Source organism: Muscardinus avellanarius, assembly GCF_963383645.1.
Source record: "Muscardinus avellanarius genome assembly, chromosome: 1".
In the NCBI taxonomy this organism is placed as follows: Eukaryota; Metazoa; Chordata; class Mammalia; order Rodentia; family Gliridae; genus Muscardinus; species Muscardinus avellanarius.
The window spans coordinates 226030290-226040958 of NC_137786.1; the positions used below are offsets into that span (position 1 = coordinate 226030290).

Sequence of the window (10669 nt, forward strand, 5' to 3'; positions counted from 1 at the left end):
AAAAGAAAAAAGAAAGGCAGGCGTGGTGGCCCACACTTGTAATCCCAGCATTTGGGAGGCTGAGACCAGAGGATCATGGTTTGAGGACAGCCTCAGTTACTTAATGAGGCCCTCCACAAATTAGTGAAACCTTGTTTCAAAATAAAGAATAAAAAATAGGGCAGGGGGTGTAGCTTGGAGGTCAAATTTCCCTGGGTTCTATCCCCAGACCCACAAAAAAGAAAAAGAATTCATCCAGGCACGGTGGGACATGCTTGTAATACCAGTACTTAAGGGGCTGAGACAGGAGGATCACAGGTTCAGTCTCAGCTATTTAGTAAGGCCCTCTGCAACTTAGAGAGACCCTATTTCAAAATCAAGAATGAAAATATGTCTGGGAGTAGCCGGGAATGGTGGCACACACTTGTAATTCCAGCATTTGGGAGGCTGAGACAGGGGGATCCCGATTAGAAGCCAGCCTCAGCTACTTAGTGAGGCCCTCCACAACTTGGTGAGACCATGTTTCAAAATAAAAGAATAAAAAATAGATATGGGAGTGTAGCTTGGAGGTACATTGCTTCTGGGTTCCATCCACAGCACATATATATATATATATATATATATATATATATATATATATATATGTGTGTGTGTGTGTGTGTGTGTGTGTGTGTGTGTGTGTGTGTGTGTATTTCAGAGAGACAATGTCCATAGGTTCAACTCCCAGCACTGCAAAAAAAAAAAAAATTCTAATCAGGAGTGTCTATATGGTGGGACCTGGAAGTAGGGTGAACCTTTTGACCACATTTGATAAGCCAGCCCTTGGCCACATAACCTCACCTAACCACATAGGAATATGAAGAATTTTTAGTTCTTTCCCCAGAAAGAAGAAAACATGAAAAGCAGTGAGCCCTAGTGACTCTTCCACGTGTATGACTCACTACTAAGAATCACCATTGTTTTGAGTCCCAAAGAGCAAGACATTGACTTCAGAAGAATTTTCATAATACATATAAATGTCAAGCAGAGGGTGGTGGCATGCGCTTGTAATCCCAGTACTTGGGAAGCTGAGACAGGAGGATCACACAAGTTCAAAGCCAGCCTCAGCTAGTTAGTGAGACTCTCAGCAACTTAGTGAGACCCTGTTTCCAAATAAAATATAAAATAGGTCTGGGAGTGTATCCTGGAGACAGAAAACCCCTGAGTTCCATCGCCCAGTACCACAAAAAAGACATATAAATGTCTACAGGAAAGATGGCTGGAGACTTGGAACACAGAGAGAACAAAACTGAAATGAAGATGATAGGGGGAAATGAATTTAAAGTAAGGAGAGTGATGAATTTAAATTCAGGAACAGGATGACAGTGGATGAAAAGGTCAGGTTTGAACCTGTTGTGGTGCTGCTTGTAATCCCAGCAATTGGGAGGCTGAAACAGGAGAATCATAGGTTTGCAGTCAGCCTCAGCTACTTAGTGAGGCCTTGTTTCAAAATAAAGAATAAAAAAATAAAGCTGATGGTATAGCTTGGAGGTAGAATGCCCCTGGGTGCCATCCCCAGTACCACAAAAAATAAAAGGTCAGATTCCATGAGATGGAACTCTGGAGTTTGGCTAAGAAGATAATCCTGCCAGAAGATAACTTGCCGAGACCACCTGCTTTCTCTCAGCATCTGCGTGAAGACCTCCCACGCAGCTAATCGGCAGGATCTCAACTCGAGAAATAAGCCCCGAGAGAGGGTGTTGTCTCTGGCCAAAGTACTCCCCCCACTTTTAGATATTCTTTCATAACTATTATTCTTTTGGTAATGATTCTTTTAACTCTCCACAAAAATTGCTCTGGTGGTGTAAGATCAGGACTGTGAAAGAAACTGAGTCCTTGGAAAACAAACTTTCTGGTAATTTGTCTAAGCCTCTAAATGTCCCCGGCTTTGTTCAAATGGTAATAAAATTTAGTTAGAATTTAGATGCAGTGGCAGCATTCCATTCAGTAATTACAAACACAGATTTTCCCTCAATCTCTGACCTTCATCCTAATGACTAACTTACAACAAAAGCCCTAGAAGGGAGGCAACCTGGTGCCTCTATTTACCCCTCTCTTTGTGATCCTGCCCAGATACAGGAAGACAAACGTTGGGTGTGACATCAAAGCAACCTAGTTTATGAGCAACTAATACTGCCCAATACAATGAAGCTGATGGCTAGGAAGATTCTTGACCTTTACACCCAGTATGAGCCCTGCCCGAGACAGGGAGGCACCACGTGGCTAAGAAAAGGATATTGCAAAGGGTCTGGGACAGGAATATGGATTATTTATAAGATGAATAGGTTTCTAATAAGCCTATCGTTTGAGGAAAAGTGTTCAGCAGCTAAGGAAGTACATCTGACAACTAAATCTAAAAACTTTATGGTATTTTTTGGTGTTTATCTGCCAAACTGTGTTGTGAGTTTGCTTAAGCTTTCAGATTTTAGAAGGCAAGGCAGACGACACCTGGGAGAACTCCATCACATCCACCTGTATCGCCACATCTCCCCATGCCTGCCATATGGACTAAGCCCTAAAGATGGAAAGTTCCAAAAAATTTAAAGAAGATTCCATGAGAGGCCTCCAAGCCCTGGGTGTGCCCGTTCCTTCTGGAATTTTCCCTTTGGAACCACTGTCTGCAAGATCCGGGAAAAGATCCGGAGCTAATCCCTTGAATGCTGGACTAGTTTTTTTTTTTTTTTACCTTTGTTTACATGTTATTCACTATTGTTTTGCAGTAATTGCACTCCCCTCTTTTTTCTTACTATTAATCTCACTGGTGAAGGGTATAAATTTTCTGGGTTCTTGTAATAAAGTATCAATAGCTCAAGAAGCTTTTGTCCATGTCAGATTCTTTCCAGAAGCGCCGTAAATAGAAACTTAAAGAAATTTATTTCCTAGAGGGGAAAGAATCACTGCGGATAAGCGGCTGCAGAATAGCACCCGAATCCTCGCCCATCTTTTCTGAGATAAATCGATCCCAAGTGGACTCATGGCCATTCTGATTGAGAAGTCTGCAGCTATAACTCTCACTAATTCTTACTAATTCCTATTCTTTTTTTTTTTTTTGTAATACTGTGGATGGAACCCAGGAGCATTCTACCTCTGAGCTACAGCCTCAGTCCTATTTTTTAGTCTATATATTTTTTGAAACAGGATCTCACTGAGTTGTGAATGGCCTCGCTAAGTAGCTGAGGCTGTCTGCAAACCAGGGGCATTCTACCTCCTGTCTCCACCTCCCAAATGCTGGGATTATAAGCATGCACTACCATGCCCATCTCTATTTTTATTCTTTAGTTTGAAACAGGGTCTCATTGAGTTGCAAAGGGTCTCACTAAGTAGCTGAGGCTTTCCATGAACCCGGATCCTCTTGTCTCAGCCTCCCAAATGCTGGGATTACAAGCATGCATCACCACAATAAACATTTTATTAATGCAAAACCTCCTTTAGAAATTAATGTCTTCAGCCAGGCATGGGGCACATGCCTGTAATCTCGGTACTTGGGAGGCTGGTATAGGAGGATCACAGATTCACAGCCATCCTCAACTACTTAATGAGGCCCTCTGCTACTTAATGAGACCTTATTTTAAAATAAAGTCTGAAAAATAGGTCTGGGGGTATGGTTCAGAGGTAAAATGTCCCTGGGTTCAATCCCAGTAACAAAGGGAAAAAAGAGATATAGAGAAAGAAAGAGAAAAAATTACTAGAGGAGGGCAAAGGACCAACACTACAACATATTATAGGCACTGGTAGAAACTTCCTTATTAGGACCCCTAAAACTCAGGAAATTAAAATGAGGATTAATAAATGGTATGGCATTAAATTAAAAGTTGCTTCACAACAAAGGAAACCATCAAGAATCTAAAAAGAGAGCCTGCAGATTGGGAGATCTTTGCCAGCCATTTTTCTGATAGAGGACTAATATCTAGAATATAAAAAGAACTTGAAAGACTTAACACTAAAAAAAAACACAATCGAAAAATGGGCAATTGAACTAAATAGATGTAGAACAAAAGAAGAAATACAAGTGGCCAATAAATATATTTTTAAAATGTTCAACATCATTAGCAATCAGGGAGATGCAAATCAGAATGACACTGAGATTCCATCTAACACCAATTAGAATGCTAATCATAAAGAAGTCAAGCAACAATAAATGCTAGCAAGGATGTGGGGAAATAGGAACTATTATACCCTGTTGGTGGTCTGGCAAATTAGTCCAGCAACTGTGGAGATCAGCATGGAGATTCCTCAGAAAACTGAGAATGGAACCACAATACAAACCAGTCGTACAAATCCTGGGTATCTTTCCAAGGAGACTGTAATCAGAATATTATAGAGGCACATGCATATTCATATTTATAGCAGCACAAATTCACAATAACCAAATCAGGGAACCAGCCTAAGTGTCCATCAACAGATGAATGGATGACAGAATTATGGAATATGCACACAATAGAATTCTACTCAAGCATAAAGAAAAAATTAAATCATTTACAGGAAAATGGATGAGCAACGAGAACATTGAGACTGTCAAGTCACAGAAGGTGAAGGTTCATATGTTTTCTCTCATATGTGTAAGCTAGGGAGTAATTGGAATACAAGAGGAACTTTATATAAAGGAAGAGAAACATCCTTTATCTAAGAACAGTGGAATGATTGGAGGCCTAAGAGAGAATGGTGATTTGGGGAAGGAAGAATTCACCAAGAAAACACTTCCATTGACATCATTTACATTTGTAAAATCATAAATCTCAATGTAATGTACCGAGAAGAGAAGGGAGTGAAGAGGGAGTTGGGGAGAAGATCACCAAGTGCTGTGTGATGTATGCCCCTATCACTCTAAACTTCATTATTATGTGAGACTACAATATACCAATAAAATTATATTTAAAAAAGAAATGAGTCTCTTTAAAGACAAAAATAAATAAATGAGCATCTCAGAATTAAACATGGTGCAATAGAAGAAAGCAGTACATTTTGACTATTCTGATACTCAAAACTAACCAGTGGAAAGACTGCTTTTTGACAAGAAAAAGAAAACAGTCAGAACTCAAGAGAAGAAAGTTCAACATAATTGAATCAGAAGCAGCACAAAAAACAGAGAATTAAAAAGATCTCCAAGCATCTCATCTGGTGAGCAGAGAGCTAGGGCAGAAACCATCTTGGTGAGCCTGCACAGGAGATGGGAGTTGCCAGAATCTAGCAGCTCTTGGTGACTAGCTCCAGTAAAGAAGAAGCTAAATCCTATAGAAATATAGGAGATAGTTTACAGCCCTATACTATTCTGAGATAGTATAAGGAGGTGGCCCAAAATGAAGTCACCGATAATTCCTGGATACAGAGTATTTTATAACCCATCTTCTGACCCAACTAGATCTGCCCCCTCTGGTGCCAGTCTCTTGATGTGGGGATTCCTTCCTGTAGGTCTGTCCTGTCTCCAGTACAGACCTCAAGCCTTTTGTGATACCACAAAATGTATTCATTAATCATCAGATTATGGTATCTCTTAAAGGCTTATGGCATCCTCCCATGATTATCGAAGTCTGGGATCTCTTGAAGGTTTATGGCATCCTTCCACATCCTTGGGAAATCTCATCTTTACAATGAAAAAGACCCTGAGACTATCTCTGTTGTCTTGCTAATCACCCTTGGTGCCTGGAATTCTGCAGCCCTTTCCCTGAAGCTCCTGAGTATTTTTACTACCAAAGATATATTTTGAAAATTGAAAATATTTCCCAATACTAGTACATTAATACATTTTGACACCTCTTCCCAATACTGGTACACAAACCAAGGGCATTAGAAACCTTTTTGGAGAAATTATATTAGATAATTACTCAAACATGGAAAGCAGGATGGACACCCGCATACGGGGACCGTTCAGAACCCATTAGGACAAGAGCAAAGAAGAACTTCTCCTTGCCAGATAATATTCAAAATGATGAATATAAAGGTCAAGGAAAGAATCTTAAATTCATCAAGAGCAAAAAGGCGATATTCAGGGACAAAAGAGTAAGTAATTTGTTTAAACTTCTCAACCCAAATCATGAAAGTCGGGAGGGCTTGGTATGATGTACTATAAACCTTAAAGGAAAACAATTTCCAACCAAGACTGATTTATCCAGAAATATGTCTTTCAAAATTTATAAAGATCAAACATGGCAGCTCTGCTGGGCAGTATTTTCTCGGGCCAGCCACCCAGGCCTCTGCTGCACCCACAGGGACTCCCTGGCCAGGCTTCACATCTTCAGGCAGCACTTGGCACTCTGAGACCTTCTAACAGTATGTTGATAAACGAGTTGTAGTCATCCCTGGCCAGGCTTCACATCTTCAGGCAGCACTTGGCACTCTGAGACCTTCTAACAGTATGTTGATAAACGAGTTGTAGTCATCATTTGAGGCTTGCTTTGTGTCTCTTGTGAGTCAGGATTATGTCAATGGCACCAATCAAGAAAAAATTCAAACTGATGTTGGTCAGTTTGTGGGTTCAGAAATTTCTTGATATTGATAACAGATAAAATGTTCTTTCCTACAAAAAAAGGTTGCTAATTTCTGTGAAGAAACAAGAACAAGTTATCAAAGAAGATGTCTCAGAACTGAGAAACAAGTTGCAGCATAGGAACATGCTGGTCCAGAAGCACTTGGCCAAGCTGAGGCACTGGCAGCAGGTGCTGAGGGACATCAACATGCAAAAAGCATGCCAAAATCCTTCAGGACTCCTTGGCCTAACTTGAGCAGGCATCTGGCAACATCCCTATACCTCTGAAGCAGACCTGACTTGTCTCACCTGCATGGCAGCCCCAGACAGACAGTTTTGCTGTCTGTCCCTCCACGTGGACGTGGTATTTTAGAAGAACTCTTTGCTGCAGAATGAGCTGATGTTGGTTTTATGTTCCCACCTAAATTTTTTTTATTTTTATGAGCTGTTCATTTCTTCAGTACTTTATAAAATACCTATAGCTTTGGTAAACAAAGTAAGTTGGTTTTGCTTTTAGCAGTGTTTGAAGACAAACTTGTGTTATTTTGTTTGATTTTTAAATTTTTATATGACTTCATCTCTTTGTGTTTGCAGCTGTTACATTATTTTATCTTCTGAGAGAAAATTACAATGGTCTGAAAACTGGAGTGATAAAGAGTTTGGCTGTAGGCCTCTTATAACTACCCATCCATAATGTTATAGAAAATTATGTAAAGTTCATGTTTCAAGACTTTGAACCACCTCAAGAAGAGGAATATAATGCAACAATTGTAATGCTTCCAGAGCATTACAGGGTACAGATATTTGTAGATGGATAAGAAGGGGGTTAAAATTTCCTAAATTACCACAGTAATATAGGAGATCCCTAAGCTTATGCTAGTTTTTATTTGGGATAAGTTTATTATGTGTGGTGTTTGCTGTCTTTGAGAAGGATATATCAGGAGCATGATATACTAATGTTGGGCTCTGTAGTAATGAATAGTTGTAGGTAACAGAAGACCCTGTCTCAGTAATATGACAGCTGGGATGCAAGTGAAGTCAGGGGTCAGCGCTTACTCTGAGGTCTCATTTACTTTTGAGTTGTGTTTGCTTGCGTTGTTTTGTTTTACTCTTTTGACAGTTCCCCTTAGGGAAGATTCTTGCTCATGCATTTGATTCCCAAGGATCAGGACTTCGGGATCCAGGGTGACCTACAGACTAATCTTCTATCATCACCTGCAAAGAGAGCATTTAGAGCCTCTGCACTGGTAAGTATCTACCCTCCTATTGGATGAGGATTCCCTCTGTTTCATGAAGGTTTTATTGATTACATTCCTTTACCCAGTACCCACACCCCACTGTCTTCTCAAAAGTCTGAGGTCCATGACACATATCTTGATTCACCATATTTTGTCTAGCCATGCAGATCACTCTCACCTGCACCCACCCGTGTTCCCAATCTGAACCAAATGTCACCTGGTCCATGAAGCCTCTGAGTGCCCCCTCCCCTCCATCCCCAGGGCGCTGTCCTTGCTTGGTTCTCCCTAGTAGGATAGTGATTTGTGTGTGTTTCTGTGCCCCTTGATACATTCTATGCCCAGGAAGTTTGGGGGTCCTAACTAGGAATATATGAGACCATAAATTTTATATAATAAAATATTTACAGAGAAATAAAAACCTCCCAAGAGAAGCATAAACTAAAAGAATTTGTGACTAACAAGCTAAGATTAGAAATAAATACTCTAAGAAATAAAACACAAAAGAAAAAAGAAATAAATTCCAGAATAAGAGAATGGATGAACTCTACCAGTTGAGCAACTAAGTGGAGAAATAACACTGTATCAAACAGAATATAAACTGAAAATGAGAGGAAATAAAATTCAGCTCCCAATAATAACATTGTTATTCTGTGAACTATAATGCACCAATAAAAGTATAAAAAATAATAACATTAAATGACAACAGTCTCAACTCCCTGATTAAAAGGCATAGACTTGCAATGTGGATTAAATAACATAATTCAACTATATGTTGCTTGCAAGAAATTCACCTTACAGCCAAAGATATTCGTAGGCTAAAGGTGAAAGGATAGAAAAAGATATTCCATGCAAATGGGGACCAAAAATAAGCAGAGTAGCAACTCCCATACCTGACAAAGCACATTTTAAGCCAAAATTTATCAGAAGACACAAAGTAGTTTATTTCTTATTGATAAAAAGAACAATCAAATAAAAAGATATGATAGAAAATATTTATTGTAACAGTGGGAGATGTAGCACAGGTTCTTGTTCTTAGCTACTTTGAGAAAAAGAATAGCCAGAACTGTTCTGCTGTAAACATAAGCAATTTTTATTATTACAAAGGTAGAAAAAAGGGAAAGAAATCATAAAGCACTATGTCAGAGAGAGAGAGAGAGAGAGAGAGAGAGAGAAGAGAGAGATGTGAGAGAGAGAGAGAGAGAGAGAGAGAGAGAGAGAGAGAGAGAGAAAGAGAGAGAGAGGAGTACCTTGAAGTTAAGTCACTTAAGGTAAGGTATGTTTTTGAATACTGAACAGTTTTAATAGAGATTATCTTTCATCTGTGCTTAACTAAGTCTTGCTGACCTGACTAGGTGTAGATCCACACATTAACTCTGAGGCAAGCCTTTTGATGTGATTATGAGGATTCACTTATCTTACACCCTGTTTAGTCCTTACATTTGCTCCTGACCTAATGCAGGTGTAGGCCTGCCCCTGTTTCCTGTGCAAGCCCAGGTCTTTGGTGGTACTGGGGGGTGGAACCCAGAAGCTTTCTACCTCCGGGTTATGCTCCCAGACTTTTTTTAATATTTTTTATATTTTATTTGTAAACAGGGTCTCACTAAGTTGCTGAAAGCCTCACTAAGTAGCTGAGGCTGGTTTCGAACCCATGCAATCCTCCTGTCTCAGCCCCCCAAGAGCGGGGATTACAAGCATGCACTACCATACCCAGCTTGCAAGCCCAGGTCTTTATTAAGACCCAAAATGTGTCACTGGATTTACGTCAGGGCTCACATGGTATCTGCCTTCTTTGAGGAAGACCTGTATCATCCTCCCACATTCTTAGGGAATTTTAGCCTGTCTCCTAGAAGATATTTATTATGTAAACATGTCTTTGAAATATGAAGTCCCTGGGCTACAACTCTTTTGTGTTCTTGCTAATCATTTTTGGTGTCCAGAACTCTGCAGGGTAACAGCAGCCTCCTCCTCCCTGCCTGAGTGTCTGCATCACACCAAAACTATTTTCCAATACATTTTCCAAAGCCATTTCCCAATACTGGCACATTCCCTATTATTTATGCCTCAAAGGTGGGTGCACAAATAGAAGAAACTCTTCAGGACATTAGGTCTTAGGTAGAGACCAATACAATTTTGGGAAACTTCAACACACCTTATACATCACTAGATTGATCTTTCAGACAAAAAAATCAGTAGGGACTTTTCAGACCATAACAACACTATAAACCAAATAGACCTAATAAACATATACAGCATTTTCCAACCAACAACAGCTCAATGCACATAGTTTTTTTTTTTTTTGGTGGTACTGAGGTTCCTGGAAACCCTTCTACCTCCGGGCTACACTCCCAGACCTATTTTATATATTTTTTTTTAATTTGGAAACAGGGTCTCTTAAGCCAGCAAGACTGGCTTCAAACCTGTGCGATTCTCCTGTCTCTGCCTCCCAAGCACAGGGATTACAAGCGTGCACCACCACACCTAGCTTAATGCACATACTTCTTAACTGCTCATGGAAACTTTTCCAAAAATTCTGGGCCATGAGTAAATACTAGCAAGTTTTTAAAAATGTAATATAATTTCTTGTGACATTTCAGATCATAATGGAATGAAAGTAGAAATCAACAACAGAAAGGCCCAAAGGAATTACATAAATACATGGAGATTAAGTGATACAACTTTGAATGAGGACTGGATCATTGAAGAAATAAGGGGAGAAATAAAAAAATCTAGAATTAAACAAAAATAGAAACATAACATAGCAAAGTCTATGGGACACCTTAAAGGTCATTTTAAGAGAAAATTTTATACATTGAGCACCCACATAAGAAAAATAGAAGGTCACCCAAAACATCGACCTAATGACATACCTCAAAGCCCTTGAAAAACAAGAACAGACTAATCTCCCAAGCTAGGAGAAGGCAGAAAATAATTAGAATTAGACCTGAAATCA

The 10669-nt window shown here is 39.6% G+C and overlaps 1 pseudogene across 1 annotated transcript; it reads left to right on the plus strand.

Annotated features, from left to right (window-relative positions):
• The first annotated feature begins 6161 nt into the window (after positions 1 to 6161).
• On the plus strand, positions 6162 to 6780 carry LOC308279701 (mediator of RNA polymerase II transcription subunit 28-like; annotated as a pseudogene). The gene is made up of 2 exons: positions 6162 to 6307; positions 6392 to 6780. The product of its transcript is annotated as a mediator of RNA polymerase II transcription subunit 28-like (transcript).
• The last annotated feature ends 3889 nt before the right edge of the window (positions 6781 to 10669 follow it).